Source organism: Castor canadensis, chromosome 11 (genome assembly GCF_047511655.1).
Source record: "Castor canadensis chromosome 11, mCasCan1.hap1v2, whole genome shotgun sequence".
Lineage (NCBI taxonomy): Eukaryota > Metazoa > Chordata > Mammalia > Rodentia > Castoridae > Castor > Castor canadensis.
Genome location: NC_133396.1, coordinates 5,005,730 through 5,023,843, shown reverse-complemented (window position 1 = coordinate 5,023,843; position 18,114 = coordinate 5,005,730). Strand labels below are relative to the sequence as shown.

At 47.6% G+C, this 18,114-nt stretch overlaps 1 long non-coding RNA gene across 1 annotated transcript; it reads right to left on the bottom strand.

Moving 5' to 3' along the window:
• Positions 1-2,224: 2,224 nt before the first annotated feature.
• LOC141414031 (uncharacterized) lies at positions 2,225-14,333 on the bottom strand. The gene is made up of 4 exons (XR_012439135.1): positions 14,193-14,333; positions 9,191-9,291; positions 3,488-3,529; positions 2,225-2,391 (listed from the first exon to the last, which is right to left on the bottom strand). It is a non-coding gene; the product is annotated as an uncharacterized lncRNA (long non-coding RNA).
• Positions 14,334-18,114: the final 3,781 nt, after the last annotated feature.

The following is an 18,114-nucleotide window of genomic DNA, read 5'->3' as shown; positions in this document are numbered from 1 at the left end:
TAGTTATCTTTCAGATAAGGTCTTGCATTTTCACCTGGGGCCCATCTCAAACTGTGGTCCTCCTTCCTATGCCTCCCAAGTAACTGGGATGACAGGTGTGCACAAGCGTTCCCAGCACCCCATCTGTTGAGATAGGGGTCTTGCTACCTTCTTTTTTTTTTTTTTCCTTGCAAAGGCCTGGACTTGGACTGTGATCATTCTCTGATCTCCACCTCCAAGTAGCCGGATTTTAGGCCTGAGCCACTGGGCTTGTCTTGTGATGTCTTTAGAAGGATTTGTTGTCATCATTTGTTCATCCTCTGCTCATTCATTCAAAAATATTTTGGTGTCACTTTCTGCTGGGTCTGCCCTCATGATGGTTTGTTTTTTTTTTCTCTTTGAGATCATATTATTTTTAAAATCCTTCCCTGCCCTCATGGAACCCATACTCTGTAGGGGTGGACACTTAACAAAAAGTTCACACTGATTCCATTTGGTGATAGCTATTACTTGGGTGTTTGTCCCCCAAGGTCCGTGTGCGGGAAGCTTTAAGAGGTAGAGTGGATCCTTCACAGGTGGGGCCTAGTGGGAGGTCCTGGGGCCATTGAGGGTGTGGCCTTGGAGTGGATTATGGGAGCCCAGTGTGTCTCTGACTTCCTGTTTGGCAATGTGAGCTCTCCCTCCTGCCATCCTCTGTGCACAAGGTCCTCACCAGAAGTGAGGATGGTGACACCATGCCCTCGAATCTCCAGAACTATGAGCTAAATAGGCCTCTTGATGAAATTAGCCTGCCTTGAGTATTTTGTTACAGTAACAAAACCAGACTAATATATACCAGTGAATAGAAGTGCATCCTGCCTGGCCACTATCCAAGCTAAGGAAACACAGACACTCTCTGGGGCTGGTGTCACATGACACTCCCTTTCCCCTCCACATTGTCCACCTGTATTTTATTCCACCCTGTATCATACAACAATCATTACTCTAGGAAGCCAAGGTGAGAGCCTGAATACAGGCTCTGACAATATGACAAGGGCAGACATGTCTCCAGGAGGGCTCGAAGCAGCCACTGTTGAGAGGGTCCCCTGATACACCCTGGTACCATACTTTCTTTGTGGGTGCCCATGCAGAGAAAACCTGTTCCAGGTGGAATGGCATCTAGTGAGCCTGTCAGGTCTCAGTTATTCTTTGGATCCCTGGATCCACTGTGTCCTGCCTGCAGAGGCCGGTGCAGCTGGCAGGAGAGAAGCAGCACATGCCATTGGCAGGGGGCTTGACCCTCTGCTCCCTGCAACCATGAGTGATGTGTGATGCATGACAGGGACCTGTTCAGAACAGATGGGTGTTTGTCATCACACACCGGCTGTCACTGTCACTGGGCACCAGCACTGCAGGATCAAGGGACCCTGAAACTGTATGTGAGCACTGACATTCACAGACATTCCCAAGACAGCTGAGAAATGAAGCCTCTGGCAAGAATTATTTTATTATCTAGAGAGTCCTTCCTTCATTGACCCCTTCTCTCTTTCTCTCTCCTGCCTTCCTCTATCGCTCTGTGAGACTGGTCCTTCCTTCGTGTCTGCATCCTCTCCTGTCACCTGAGTCTCCAGAGGTCCGCTCAGCCCTACCCAGGCTCACAGTGGGTCTCACTCATGTGACCAGATGCCAGATGCCAGATGAAGAAGGAAAGCTGAGAGCTGTTGTACTACATCTGAATTAATTCTATTGGATGATAGATGGCCATGTAAAAATGGAACCGTGCTGGCACCAGTGGAAGAAAACTTGGATAAACATTGTTAGCTTCTTTTCTTGGCAGCACTGGGGTTTGAACTCAGGGCTTCACGCTTGCTTGGCAGGCACGCTACTGCTTGAGCCACGACTTCAGCTATTTTTAGATTCTTGAAGTAGAGAAAGCATTCTAGGTGTAACAGGTATAATTCCAAGTCAGCAAATTTAGGAATATGTCTTTAGTTTTGTAACTTAATCTGCATTTCAAACAGAAATGGTGGGGCCTCAATTCTGTTAGTAAGGGGGCAATGCCTTAAACAATGCTGGTAGAGGGGGTCAGATCTGGGGTACTGGGTCCATAAGGGTCATTCCATCACTATCTTCCTAATGCTCCAGCTATGGAGTTCCCTCCCTCTGTCCACCCATCCTTACCACACACACACACACACACACACACACACATAAAAAGGGAATAAATATATATTATATATGTATATATGAAAGGGAATGGGGCACTGCATGCTCCTCTATCTCCTTCCTGCTGAACGGGGGCATCGAGGTCTCTTAAGGGGAGGGGGCATCAGCAGGGTCTTCTTGCTTTAGGTGACTGTAGCAGGCCTGTTGGAGGAATAGAACTGAGTTGATCTGTTTATGAGTAGTGTCCTGGACAAAAGCCTGGAGCCTCTGGAAAACAAAGCGAGAAAGTGAAGAAGACAAGGTCACATTGGAAAAAAAATAAGGGAACCCAGCAGAGGGGACCCATGGCATCCACTTAGCCCAGGGAGACCATGTTCCCAGCTGTCTGTTGTTCATTAGTGGAGATTGACAGCACGTTCCTGAAGTCTCTTAGCAGAACCATGAACAATCCTGGACTGGCTGACATAAAAGTTGCATTGACACAAATCAGCATTCTTTGGACAAGGTTTTGAGTGGCAACCAGTATAAAGGAATGCAGCCTTCGGGAGATGAAGTGAGACATTCGGTTAAATACTCGTGAGCCACTGGTTATCAGCATGAGAAGGAAAACCAAGGGAGCTTGGGGTACAGACCTTGGCCATAGGTTTAAGTAGACAAAAGAACTGGGGGCAGGGGACAAAGGTATGCACAGTAAACGGTCCCAGTCACAGGTGTGGCCTGGTTGAACATTATTCCACTTTTTGTTTTGGGAGAGGTTCCAGAGTTATCTGGAGGGCGTTTCATCCTTCAGCAAAAGCAGCTTAAGTCTAAATGCTTGTTATTTAAGTCTAAAACTAGAAACACCTTTATCAAGTAGAATACAAAGTAAAAGAATACTCCGAGCTAAACAGACTTCGTGGGGAAAATAACCCATGAGCATGGACTACTGAAAAGATACGTTTGGAGCCCACAAAAATAATTGTTCTTTACTTAAATAGAAGGCCTTGGCCAAAAATATGAGTTTGCCTTCTGTTAGAGGTGTCCCCAAGGGCTTGGATGTCCAGTAGCCCCGTGTAATATCACGTCTTTAAAACCTCTTGGCTTTAGTAACTTTTTGTGAGGTCTGGCACAGGTGATTCCATCTGGACTATGACAGCTTTCCCCTCTTGTCTCCAAACTGTTTATCTCTGAAGAGTCACCTCTGAAGATTTTGCCAATTAACCATTCTGGTGAATAAAAGTCCCTTGGTGCAGGAATTGCTTGTCCCTGATGTTTTCCATGTTAAAGGGTAAGCACTGGGCAGGTCAGGTGGGAATCGGTGCCAATTAAGAACCATTTGGCCAAATTATAAGCAACAAAAGAGGTTTAGAAGAAGTGGGCTTACCTGGCATCCATTTTTAGTTCTGTCTGGACTTTAGATGATATGCTGCAGAATGTCAACACACAACAGGTTTTACAAGGAGAATACAAAAGCCAACAAAAGCATGTATCTAAAAGTCTGATTCAATTGAAAAATAGGTACTTGTTAAAGTCATTTGTGGGGGTTTGATTGCAAATGTTCCAGAGAAGGACCCAGGCTGTGAATGACAAGACTTAGAATAACCATGGTTAAAACATTGAAAAGTAGTTTAGGAATTGTCAAAACATCTAGTTATTCCCATTGCAGACATTTTGACTGACAGCATTAAAGAGGTGACACTAAGTGTTCCGGACTCAGCCGGCAAAAGTCTAACATCATCAACGGTTTTAATCGGGAGAGCATCTAAGTTTTATGTTTTAGAAGGCTTATATATTTGGAGAACATAAGTACATTTTAATTAACTTTTTTGGAGTAAAATTTAGAATTTTTGGCTAGTCAAAACTTTAGATCTCTTACAAAAAAAAAAAAATAACTAGAGCAAAAAGGGCTAGGACCATGGATCAAGTGGCTAGCACCAGCCAAGCAAGTGAAAGGTCCTGAGTTCAAACTCCAATACCACCAAAAAACAAACAAACAAACAAAAACCTTCTCCCTTAAGGAAAAGGGGGTCCAGATAGTCCTTGAAAGGACAGGCTGCATCTTATAACACGTCAGCTCCCTGTTAAGCTCTCTCTCTGTCACTCTGCCCTTCTAGTCATAGACTCCTTTGGGTGGCAGCAAACAGAGCCTTGTGCGGTTACATGAACAAAGCACTGTCTGTTTCCTGTTGTACACACACATGACTCAGAAAGTGAGCTGGTCACTTCCAGTTACCTCTGGAGAGGTGCAGAGGGCAGACTGTGCAGGACTGAGGCAGGCTAAATTAGGGAAAGCTCGTGACTCATAGAAACATATTACATCTTAGATTAACGATGCTCGGGAACCGCCCTCACCACTGATTACTGGATGGGAATCACCTGGTTCCTCCCTTCCCCTAGATTAGTAAATGTTCAAAGCACCTGGAGGGCAGAAGCACGATGTCTCTGCCTGCATCTTCCACCCGCGCCCACCATGCTCTCTTGCAATTCCCTAACTCTTAACGAACTCCATTTGCACCCACATGTCTTGCCATGGATCTTCCCCACTGGACACAAGGAATTTGGAAGTCTTCTGATCACAGGCATACCAGCGCCATTAACAGGAGAGTAATTTACAGAGAGCTAAGCCAGAGGGTGACAATGTTCTGAAGAAGGTCACCTTCCCTCAACTTTCTCTTTTTCTTTCTGGCCTGAGGAGGCCAACACTTGGGAAGAGCAGGTTCTCTTGGGTACTGGGCAGCTGGCTCTCAGCCCATGGTCCATTGTCCTTCTTCCCACTTCCCACCTGGTCCTCACCCAAATCCCATAGTTACTCACTTCTGTTCATTCTTCCCCTAAATGTCTTTTCCCCCCACATTTGCGGGATGGGCAGTACTGAGGTTTAACTCAGGGCTTTGCGCTTGCTAGGCAGACACTCTACTGCTTGAGTCATGCCTCCAAGTCCTTTTGGCTCGGATTATTTTGGAGATGGGGTTCTGCTTTTTTTTCGAGGTCAGCCTGGACCAAGAGCCTCCTATTTGAGGCTTCCCACAGTTGCTGGATGATAGGCACACGCCACCTTGCTCCATTTTTCTGTTGAAATTGGGGGGGGGGGGGTTTCCAAACGTTTTTGCCCAGGCTGGCTTTGAACCACAATCCTTCCGATCAGCGTCCCAAGTAGCTAGGATTACAGGCACGAGCCACCAGCACCTGGCTGTACGTACATGTTTTAGTTCACAAGAAACATCCTTAATATTCAAAGCTCTTCTTTTCTAAGAGACATATTTTCTTGTCCTGAAGTTAACGTGACAGTTAAAGAAAATACAAAAGGAAATTTATCACCCAGCAAGTTGTCACAGGTGTCACTGCCTAAACCTGTACAATCTGAACTTCCAGGTGGAAACTAACCCTCATTTCACACCTTGTTAAAGTTAGCACATTGTTCGCATACAGGTACAGCTGAGTTGTGTTCAATAAAGAGCTCATCTCTTTTTGAAAAACATAGACATTCTTTGACTATGTTCTAAGCGGGGAAAACTGGACACAGGCATAAAAATGAATTAGTAAGGATATGGTAACAAACGTTGCAGGCTACCAGCTAAACAAACGCCTCTGAAATCCACTTCCTCCTACTCATCCCAAACCCCAGCTGAGAGTGAGGACCTTTTACTTTGTCTGCCAGTGTGGAGAACGGATAGGAGCCGACAGAGACAGAAAAGACCCCAGGAAGCTATTGGCAAAACTCAGCCTGGAAAGAGAAGAGAGATTGTAGTAACATAAAACCATCTGGGCTCTCAGATCACCGTCTTCTGTGCCACGGAGAAGTTTTGGTTTCAAGATCAAGTTACTTTCCTGCAAGATGAAAGGCACTGTTTGCACAAGAGAAGACATTCTGAGTTCTCCTTATTGCTGGGCTATTTTTTCCTGATGTGGTTTGACCTTGACCTTGATTGAGTTGGTCTGCCTTTCTGACCTTGCCTGAAAGAATAGAACAAGTGGATACTGAGAGTGTCGTTTTCCCCTGGAGTCTAGTAACGGGGACGGTCACAAATCTGAAAGTTGGAGATGGGATAAAGAGAGTCTTGCTCTCTCTGGTGAGAGTCAACCAGTCGGGTTCACAGGTGTGAACTCTTTGCCCTTGATGCATTTATAGCTTAATCATAAAACAGGAAGCCCAACACAATGTATAAAAGCTGAAACAGCTCCCTCCTGCATCCAAAATAAGTGTTAACAGAAGCTAGGAAAGGAAGAGCCAAGTGCCTGGAGGGTTGGGAGGCCTCAGGGAAGGTCAAGGTTGCAACTGGGCGTCATGTGATGTGTGGGCATTTTCAAGGTGAAACACAGGGCAGGGGTGTGGAAAGAAAGCACTTATTTGTTTGGCTGTGGTAGAATTTGGATCTTAAAGGTCTCCCAAAGGTCTGTGTGTACAGGCTTGGTCCCCAGGGTAGCATTACTGGGAGGTGGTGGAACCTTTAGGTGGTAGGACTGTGGGGAGGGCTTTGGGTCACTGGGACGGGACTTCGAAGGGGATTGTGGGGCCCTGGCCCCTCCTTGCTCTCTCTTTTGTGCCCTGGCCAAGAGCCGAGCAAGGCTGTGCCATCCTGTGCTCCAGCCATGACGGGCTGTCTCACCACAGGCCCAAAGTGACAGGGACAACAGACCATGGACTGAAACCTCCAAAGCTGAGCCAAAATAAACCTTTTCTCTTTATAAGTTGATTGCCTCAGGTATTTCTCACAGTGGTGAAAAGCTGTGTTTTCATGGTTTTATAATGCACGTGGATCCTAAATGAAATCTTACCAACCCAAAGCAATCATGGGGCAGTAAGGTGACAGTGGTGACACCTGCCAAATTCAACGCAGTTCCAGAAACACACAGTGCAGCTGGGCCTAAAAGTGTCTTTGCAATAGCCATCCATCCCACCTCTCTCTCTGTCTCTCTCTCTTTCCCTTTCTCTTTTCTTTCTTTTCCTTCAACAAAAAGATGAAACCAGCTTGTACCATCTCCCCAATGGCAGGGGAGCTGGGTGGATGGGACACAGGGAAAATACGAGGCTTGTAGCCAAGAGTCTAACCAGTGTGTCAAACTATCTCCAACTCAGCAGAAGTGACCATTCGGTGGTTTTGTGTCTTCTTTGATCAATGCCTTTAGCTGTGCTCTGCCCAGTTTCACTTTCCCTCTCCACCTGGAGTCTCAGGCAGGTCTTTTGCTTTTCCTAATCATTTTCAGTCATTGGAAATCATTCTGGTTTTAAGTCACAACCTCAGGTTCAGTTCAGAGCTTTCAGGGTTCCACCCCCCTGCACCGGCCCAGCAACTGGAATTGCTATGCACCTCTCTCTGCCTTGGCCTGGTCCCATCTGCCCCAGGAAGCATCTGCTCTCAAGTTTGTCTCCATGGAGATGGTGATGCTATCCTCCCGCCCCCGGTCCCTGTGTTTCCTACAGTGACATTCAGACTCACACTGGACATCTCCAGGACAGAGGACACTTTCAAAAGGGATGTCCAGGTCTCCTTCCCTGTTCTGCCAGTGGTCCAAGCCCTTTACACCTTCTCTGGGTAAAATGTCTGCTCAGTCCACTTTTACTGTTCAAACAGAACACTTGACACTGGATAATTTACACTGAGCAGCAACAGACTGGCTCATGGTTCTGGGGCCTGGGACCTAACGAGAGCCTGCTTGCTGCGTCATCCCATGGTGGCGACACTGAATCCCTGATCCCAGGTTCCAGATGAGGTTGATGACTGAAGACGTGGACCAGGAGTTAAGAGTAAAGCAAGAGCAAGGTTTATTGAAGAGACAGCAAAACTCCCACATACACGGGAGGTACTTAGGAAAAAAAGCTAAGCTGTAGTATAGCTGGAGTCTAGGAGTGACATAGGACTCTGCCTAGCTTAGGTCAAACTATTCTACCTCGAAACTATATTTGTGATTGGTCATTTTCCCGCTGAACCTAGTCACCTGCCCATCCCCCTCCTTATCAAATAGAACATTCTGGGAAGGTCTGGTCAGCTGTCCTGGCCTTGGGGCCCACCACTCACATCTTGCAGCTGCATTCTGTTATCTTGGTAAGAGGCCTGTTATTTTATTTCTCTAAGAAGCCTGTTCCTCATGCCTCTTCAAAAGTTTGCTTCTAAAAATGTCTCCCTCATCCAAAATGGAGTCACCTCTGTCATTGCTCCCCTCACAGTGGGAAGTGGAAGGGAGAGGTTTGTCTTATCCCCACAAAGACAGCAGTAATCTTTTCATAAGGGTGAGGCCTGGATAGCCTAACCATCTCTTAAAGGTCTCTCTTTTTATACTGTTACAGTGGCAGTTAAGTTTCAACATGAGTTTTGGAAGGACACACATTCAAATCCTAGCAGTGTCGTTCACGTGCGAGCAGCCTGTACAGTCCATGACTCCTTCCTCTGTATCATGTCATTCACCTGTAGCCACGGGCGTCAATGAGGCCTCTACAGTGCCTTCTAGGTGCTGGATCCCCTGCCCTTTCTCCTGGGACATTGCACCACAGTCTGCACTTATACCTGCCCAGCCATCACCAACTGCCCCAGCCAAATTCCTGTAGCCTGATGCTCCAGGCAGGAAGCAGACACCATTCCATGCTCACATACTCAGTGTGCCCCAAAGACCCCAGCCAGGTTCCTCTGGGCACACCTCCCTATGCCCATCTGTCCTGAGAACAGGGGCAGAAGAGACACTGGCTGGAAGCCAGTTGGCTGCCCCTTCCTGACAGGCACCTCTGTCTCTAGGCACTATCACCTTGGAGCCCTACCTGTGTGTGGGGTTGGGAGGAAAGCACTGCCTCCCTTGGCTTGAGTTGGAAGGAAAGCTCCAACCCCAGCGCAAGGTTTTTATGTTCCAAGTGGTTAAAACATCAAAAAGGGGCTGGAGGTGTAGCTCAGTGGTACAGCACACACTTTGCATGTTGAGAAAGGCCCTAAAATCAATTGTAAATAGATATATATATAAATTTTGTAATTACGGGTGTGAAATTCGAATTTCAGTGTCCATGAACAAAGTCTGATCAAACACAGGCGGGTGGCAGAGACTTCTGGCTCTTTGTAGAAGAAGCTTGCTAACCCTGCCAATGTTTATTCTTCTCACTCACAGTTTGCCGAGTCAGCTGCGATTATCCACAAGCTGCAGGCGGGGATCAGGTCGGTTCCATCTCCATCATTCTGGGACAGCAGCTACCCAGGACATAGTCTTCTGGTGACAGATGGAGGAGGTACAGGAGAGATGAGCAGAAACACATGACACCACTGAAGGCCAGCTCATGGTCACTTCCTCCCATGACCCACAAACTCTGCCATTCTGCATAGTCACATGCCAAAGTTGAGAATTTATCATTCTGACAATGGGAAGGAGCAAAGAATTGGAAGCAAGGATCTTGTTGACCCAGGATTTGAACTCAGGGCTATCTGACTTGAGAGTCTGCATCTTATCTCTTTGTTACACTGACTTCTATCCTGAGTAAACTATGAGGTACAGGAAAAGAATAATAAGAAAAAGAAGACAGAAAGATTCTCCCATCATCCTCCACTCACAAGGGCTCATCCTGGGCACCACTGGACTCCATCCCAACACATCACCATCTCCAGGTACCCCATAAAGCCTACATCATAAATAAAACCAAAGTGGTTTCTGAAGACCCTGAAAGCCTCAGTCAGGCCTTGCAAGCACAATACATTCTTCCAGAATGTCACTGTCCATTACCGAGTGCACAGGCCCAAGAAATAGAGAAATTCCAGAGACCCTCATTTCAACTACCCAGTAGCCATTCTTGCAGTGAGCTGCTTTCAGAGCCAGGAGTCCTGTGTCTGAAGTCCTCATAGATGTGCAGAAAATGGAAGAACGAGATTCTACCATTCCCCCCTGCAGGTTTTTTTCACCAGCATGGGAAGGAGCGGACCCACTACAGAGCAGCTGGGCGATACGGAACCTCACACAAAGGGAACCACTAAGGATCCGTTGTGCTGACTGACACCCAGGCATCCCAGCAACTCCACCGGCCCCTGTCCATGTCATAATGAAACCAGACACTTGCCAAGAAATCAACGGGAGAGAGGAAAGAGTCATAAAACATGGACGTGCCACACATCCTGCAGCTGCAGTGCTCCAAGAAAGACAGGGGAAGAAAAGAAACGCAGCAGATAATACAGTAGCTCTGACATGTTGTGGCGTGTGGGGTGGAATAAATTCTCTCTTCAGGGTCACTGGCAATCCGAGCAGCTAAGAGACAGTGGCTCTGGATAATCGCTTGTCAGAAATATTGTACTCGGGCTGCTGGAGTGGCTCACGTGGTAAAGCATCAGCCTAGCAAGTGTGAGGCCCTGAGTTCAAACCTCAGAACCACAAAAAAAAAGTAGAAATATTGTGCTGGATGCCATGTTTTCTGGGTTCGAACCCCTAGGGCTAGTGTTATTCTGAATGATGCTCCAAATAAAATCAAATGTTTCTGGGCAAATGTCTTTGCTTAAGAGGAATAAGAACCAGCCTTTGTAGAACACATTTGTACCAAATATCCACAGGACATTTACAGACATCCCATTTGACCTTCCTGTGAGGCAGGTGTAGCTGTGCCCGTGCTGCCCAGGAGGAAACTGAGGCAGAGATGGAAAGGTTTGGTAACTCCCTGAGACAGCCCAGCTCCTAAGTGACAAAGCCAGGATGGAAGCTGCACTTGTCTGGGCCCACACTCTGCTTCTCATTCCTTTCCCGGCCTCCCACAAGAGTAGGTTAAAACACTTTATCTCCAAGTGGACATAATTCAGCCAATTTATATTGCTTCAGAACTTTCTTTGCAAGACCAAAAAGTCCTCCCAGTGATGATTGCCTGCAGCCACCACATTCACAGTGACCCTCCGGGGGTGGGGGGGTTGGCATAGCCCAAATCAACCCTACTGATGCTGCCCTCAACTGTTTCCCACTCTTACCCCCCGCCAATATTTTATTGTGAATATTTTCAGTTACACAGCAAAGTTGGGAAAATTTGACAGGAAACACTTACATCCTCCAGCTGGATTCTACGTTACCATTCCACCATTCTTGTTTTATCATAGATCTAGTCATCATTTGTGCATCTCATTTTTTTTAATCTTTAGTTTTTTGCAGGGCCTACACCATGAACCACTCCACCAGCCCTTTTTTTTTTGTGAAGGGTATTTTTGAGATAGGGTCTCATGAACTATTTGTCCAGGTTGGCTTTGAACTTTGATTCTCCTGATCGCTGCCTCCTGAGTAGCTAGGCTCACAGGCTTGAGCCACCGACGCCCAGCCTCATGGACCTTATTTTTGATGCATTTCAAAATAAACTGCTCTCATCAGGACAGCTCCCCTAAATAATTCAAATGCCTATCATTACCTAGACTTCTGCATTAATTTGCATTTTTGGAGATCAAATTTACATCTGACTGACCCAGATGTTTACTGCTTATTCACTGAATTTTGACAAATGCATATACTGTATGACTATCACCCCAAAATGTTTCCCCGTGTCCCAATAAGCCTCCACGGCAGAATCTCTGTCACTTAGGAGCTGGGCTCTCTCAGGAAATTGCCTAGGTATGACATGGGCACATAACTTTGAGATCCATTGGTTTTACCTTATATTCCACTATCTGGAAACATCTGAACTCAGAGGAAGGTAGAATGGCCTTCTAAAGCACACCCAAGGCACTGATAAGGTGCTGTCACTCAGTGTGCTGTCACCTGGGATGTAGTAGATACACTCGCTACTCAGAAGGCGAGATCAAAGGACAGGAATCCAGGCCAGCCTGAGCCTTCATCTCAACCAATAAAACTGGGCATGGTGGCTTGTGCCTGTCATCCCAGCTACTCAGGGAGCATAAACAGGACCCTTCCAGGTCAGCCTGGGAATAAACGTGAAACCCTATTCAAACACTAACCAAAGCCGAGCACTGGTGGCTCATACCTGTAATCCTAGCGGAGACCAGGAGGACTGTGGTTCAAAGCCAGCCTGGACAAATAGTTCCTAGAGACCCTATCTTGAATAACCCTTCACAAAAAAAGGGCTGGTGGAGTGGCTCAAGGTGAAGACCCTGAGTTCAAACTCCAGTACTGTTAAAAAACAAACAGGGCTGGTGGAGTGGGTCAAGTGGTAGAATGCTTGCCTAGCAAGCATAAGGACCTGAGTTCAAACTCTAGTACCAGCAAAAGACTCCCAGGTACAAAAGCAAATCCAGTCCTCCAGTTTTGCTCATTTGCAAGTCTTGGATTTCTCTTGACAGGGACTAATTTGGTCAGTTCACACCTGTAGGACCACGAAGTGGACCTCGAATCTTGTGCACTGAGTCACTCAGAGGTTTCCCAGATATCCTGATTCCCAGGGCATGCCCCAGATCCATAAAATCAGAATTTCTGTGGGTGGTATCCAGTTCAGTGTCTTTTAAAGTTCCCAGGTGATTCTGATGCACAACCAAAGGTGAAAACCACTGCTCTGAGGACATCTGTATTAGTCTGGTTCCTGTTGCTGTTACAAATTACCTGAGGCTGTGTATTTTATAAAGAAGAGGCTTAAGTAGCCAACAGTCCTACTCTGGGCTCTGCTCCCTCCAGGCCCTAGTGGATGGTGCTGTAGCTGCTGGGGCTTCTGGAAATTTCCCTACTAGTTTGTGGGAGTGGCTGGATTGGAGTGGCAACCTCTTCCCAAAGGGACATCCCAGGAGATGGAAATGGCATCTTTGGCTTTTTTTTTTTTTTTGCAGTACTCTGGATTGAACTCAGGGCCTTGTGCTTGCTAAGGCAAGTGCTCTATCACTTCAGCCACTCTCTCAGTCCTTTTCCTTTTGTTTGTTTTTCAGATAGGGTCTCATGCTTTTTCTTGGGACCAGTCTCAGACCTAAATCTACTACCTCTGCCTCTGGAGTAGCTGGGATTACAGCAGTGAACCACCACACCTGGCTAATTTTTTGTTTCTTTGATTGATTGATTGATTGATTGATTGATTGCTTTGGCCCAGCCTGGCCTGGAATAGCTATCCTTCTGTCTGCCTCCCCAGTAGCTGGGATTACAGGCAGGTATGCCCCACCATGCCCAGCAGATGACATCTTTTGACGGAGTTTTGCTCCAGGACACAGAAGGAACCCATAGCTTGACAGCAACAAATGAGAAGTTTATCATCCTCAGAAAATTGAATCCGGCTGTCCTGCAGAGTGACAGTAATCACAGAGGCCTCTTAAAGGGCACAGCTAAATAAACAGGTTTAATGGTAAGGAGCCAGCTGGCGGCCCGGAGGCTTGTAACCAGGACGTGGGCGGACTTTGGGGCTTCCGTATGTGCATCCCGGCAAGAGGGTAAATCCAGGTACCATGGAGGGCAGAGGGAGGGCTTCAGTTCCGGGGGTTCTTCTACAGGAAGAATAGCGATGTCCCTGCTCTCAGCTGGGGAGAGCTGCAAGCACAAACCCTCAGCCTCCCAGCCCGACCCCAAGGAGCAGCCTCAGGAGAAGAGTCTGGGCAGTCAGGACTCGCTAGAAATGGTCAGCTTTTCTAGCATCCAAACCCTGAGCAAGTTCATGCATCAGAGGGGGTTAGGGGATAGGAAGCTGTGGCCAATTTGGAGTCTGGCCTCTCGGATGACCTTAATGATGACCTTGAGCCCAGCACACCACGGGAGATGGAAGCTTGAAATCTTACCATTTCTTGTTCGCTGGATGACCTCAACACTGAGCCTATGAAAAAACAAGTACAGCTGGTGCCTGGGTAATGCCAGCACTTGGAAGGCTGAGGCAGGAGGAGAAATTTGACCAGGCTGGGCTACACAGGCCACTCACCCCCAGATTTCAGGGCTGCTTTGAAGGGAAATGAGATGGAGTGAGGATAGGCACAGCACAAAGCCAGGCTCCTAGCCAGCTGGGGAAGATAGCGTCTAGTCCCTTCTCCCTCCCTTCTCATCGGAATTCAGGGCTTGTTCATTACTGAATGAGGACACTCAGAGGAACAAAAGGGCTTTGCCAGAGGCTTCCTGGGCCTCCCTGAGCCACTCGGCTAAAGGGGGATGAAGAGCCCTCATGGAGGTGAGCAGAATCTCCCAGGACGATTAGACAGCCCCGAGCCCGCTCTGGGGCAGCTCCTGCTCTCAGTCATTACCTGTGCTTGCTGTGGCACTGCTCAGTGATGTCATCTGTCATCGCAGTGAAGGGTCCCTAACCAGTGGACCGTGGCCAGCCTGCAGAGTCCCCATTACAAGTGTGCATGTGCTCCGTGTGCAGAGCGATGCCTTGAAAAGGCACAAAAGGCCCCATCTGCCCTCCAGTGGGCAGTGCTCAGGAGCCCAGCTGACGCCTGGACCTCGTCCCTTCCACACAGCGGCACTCCGTGTCTGTGGCAGAGACAGCACCTCCATTTCCTTGAAACAGGGACCCTGCTTCCACCCTGCTTTCTCTGTCCTGACAGAGAAACGGGTGCTTTGACCACTCTGTGACCTGACCGGCTGCAAGGTGAGCTGCAGTCTTCAACCCAAGTGAGGGCCTTGCTTAGATAATTGATTGAAACAACAATCAAACATGTTGTTAAACATATAGAAACCCCATCCCCACCAAGTGTGGAGGTGCACACTTACAATATCAGTGCTCTGGAGGCTGAGGTAGGGGAATTGTGAGTTTGAGGCCAATCTGGGCTATATAGCAAGACCAAAAACAAAACAAAACAAAAAAGACAGAGAAAGAGAGAAACCAGCCCCAGCCCCAGGGCAAATTCCTTCAACTCTGCAACCCCTGGATGTAGATGCACGTGGGTGGCACATGTCTTTTCTGATAACTCTGGCACTGAAGGCGTCTCTCTTTGGAATCCCACTGGCCCCATCTCAGGATTATTTGGGGCAGGGTGTTCCCTGTGGGAACTCCCCTGCTGTCACCTTTGAGGTGACATAGTTACAGGTTCAGCTGGATAGAGCCCTTCCATAGCTAGGTGTCATAGACTGAAGCACTGGCTAGCCTGCCTCCTTCTGGAAGCTCCAGGTAAGAATCTGCTTCCCAGCCAGGTGCCATGACTCACGCCTGTAATCCCAGCTACTCAGGAGGCAGAGAGCAGGAGGATCGAAGTTCCAAGTCGGTCCAGGCAAATAGTCTGTGAGACCCTATCTAAAATAAATCCATCACAAAAAAGTTGGGGTGGGCTTCTGGAGTGGCTCAAGGTGTAGGCCCTGAGTTCAAGCCCCAAAACTGCCAAAAAAAAAAAAAAATCTGCTTCCTTGCTTTTTCCAGCTTCGTGAGGCCACCTGCACTCCTTGGCTTGGGGCCCTGTCCTCCACCTTCAAGTTCAGCAGCTCAGCATCTTCAAACTTCTTTCTCTTTCTACCAATCTTTCCACCTCCCCCATCTCTTCTACATCTCTTCTAAGGACACCTGGTGACCCTGAGACACCTGGACACCCTTCTCAATGCTTTTAACACCATCATATGTGATATAACTGACATATTGGCAGGTTCCAAGGACAGGTGTGGACATCTTTGGGGACCATTATTGAGCCCACAACAGCAGCTGTCCTTTTGCTCCCAGACCCATGGTATCTGTTCCAGACAAAGGACACTGAAGAAGACCCTAGCCTTGGGATTCCCCAGGTGACAGCATGCACCACCCCCCTCCCTCAGGGACATCTGTGAAGTCTTTCTCAAGAACCCTCATACCACATTCTCTCTGGTGGCGGTGTCAGGGTGAGTCTGCGGTTTGATCAGGGATGAGACATGGGGCCTCAGTGCCTGCAGCCCTTCCCCCAATCCAGGAGATTCTCCTGGGGTACAGCTCCCCTCTCTATAAGGCTGAGGATCTCATATTGTTCTGTTTATAGAGGACAGTCCCACTCAGCAGGGGACTCATCAAAAGACATGTAACAATCTGGGAGCTGGTGGCTCACACCTGTAATCCCAGCTACTCAGGAGGCAGAGATCAGGAGGATCATGGTTCATAGCCATCCAGGGAAAATACTTCAAGAGACCCTTATCTCAAAACTACCCAACACAAAAAGGGGTGGTGGAGTGACTCATGCGGTAGAGTGCCTACCTTGAGTAGGTACCCCAGTACCTCCAAAAAAAAAAAAAAGTGCAACAAACAGCCCTAGGTATTGTGGGATGTGTCAGGTAAGCAGGACAGGAAATTGGCACTAAATCATGTCCCAGGGAAAACCCTCACCTGCAATCAGAGGGGACCTGGAAGACAGGTAGGTTCTGCTAAGGTGAGAACCTGCAGGGTGTCAGGCAGAGCTGACCAGAATGGCCACAGTAGGGGTCTGCGAGGACACAAAGGTGGTGACACAGGCGGTCAGAAGAACAGGGCAGGTGAGTGGATGTGGAAATGACACTAGGGCAGCAGGTGCCTCAGGTGTGTTTGCTGCACCAGTTAGCTTGGCCTCAATGGGCTGGGAAAACCTATGAACTTCTCACACGCCTCTCCATGGCTGCTGGACGCACTGGGATCGTGTGACGCGTTGGGTTTTGTTTCTTTCTAGCGAAGTAGAAATGGAAAAAGAGGATGGAAAGCAATAGTTTGGAGTCTATTCAGCCCGGAAAAAGAAAACTGCCAGGTGTGGGTCTGGTTTGTTTCTGCCCAGGTTGTTGGCGGCACTGCTAAGAGTCACCACCAGGGGGCACAGGTGGGGCCATGGAGCAGACCCAGTCCCTGCTTCTTGGTAGCTCCCCAACCCCACAAGTGGCAGAAACAGGTCGGTAGACCCAGGCGCCCCCGGGATGCATCTGTATGAACTCAGGAGAAAGGCGGGAAGATCACTGAGCCCAGGAGTGTGAAGCCAGCCTTGGCAACACAGTGAGACCCTACTATGTCTCAAAAAACAAAACTAAACCAAACCGGTACAAAACTGTCTTTACAGATGTCCACCTTCTGGTGTTCAGCTTGGGGAAGGCCCCATCCCCTCCAGGAAGCTCAATGACTGGTGTCTGTGGCTCCTACCAAGTGACCCCAATGCCAGCCAAAAGTCACTTGTGTTGTTACCAAACCTGTTTGTGCTGGTTAAACTTGTTCTGTCATTATACAGCCTAATTAATTATTATATAATCTGATGAAATAGGGTAAGACAATACAGAATTGTTGCTCCTACCCAACCAAAAAAACCTAAGTTGAATATTGCACAATAGATACAACTAAGAATACTCACTGTTGAATTAGGTGTGAGCAGGTCAGCTCTAAAGAGAAAGAAGGGGAGGAGTCATGAAAATCCAAATGAGTTTTCTCTCTATTATTTTACAAGTGTCTTCAAGACTTCATCAGATAGACTCACACTAAAAGTAAAAGACCTAGGTAGGCGCCAGTGGCTCAGGCCTGTAATCTTAGCTACTTGAGAGGCTGAGATCAGGAGGATGAAGTTCTAAGCCAACCTGGGCAAATAGTTCTCGAGACCCTATTTCCAAAATAGCCAGAGCAAAATGGACTGGAGATGTAGCTCAAGCGGTAGAGTGCCTGCTCTGTAAGCACAAAGTCCTGAGTTCAAACCCTAGGCCCACAAAAATTACTAAATAAATAAATAAAAGGCTTAGGGTTGGGAGATGTAGCTAAGAGGCAGAGCTGGCTTCAATTCTCAGCCCAAAAGAAATGAAAAGAAAAACCTTCACTTCATATAAAAAGATTGGTGAATGAAGGTTTTCCCCACTTTACACTAAAATAAAATGGATATAGTATCTGCTTTTTTTGTTTGTTTGTTTATTCCTTCCTTAACTGATTTGGGGATAAACCTGCTTGCAATCAGAGTTGGGCAGAACTGTACTGTAACACGCCCCAGCTATGGGGTGACATAGCCCAGGCTGGGAGATCGAGCTCTTCATGGAATTTCATATTTGGACTGGGAGTGGAGTGTGCCCTGATAAGTGTGCTCTCTGAAGAGTTTGAATATGACTTAGGAAGGAGGGGTTTTTAGCCCAGAGACCCCAGAATTGCTCACAGGACCACAGAGTAATGGTTTGGATGTAAAGTGACTCATAGGTTGCAGTCTTGGTCCCCAGTGCAGCAGTGTTCAGAGGTGGGGCTTTGGGGAAGTGAGTGGATCATGAGGGCTTTCTACCCAT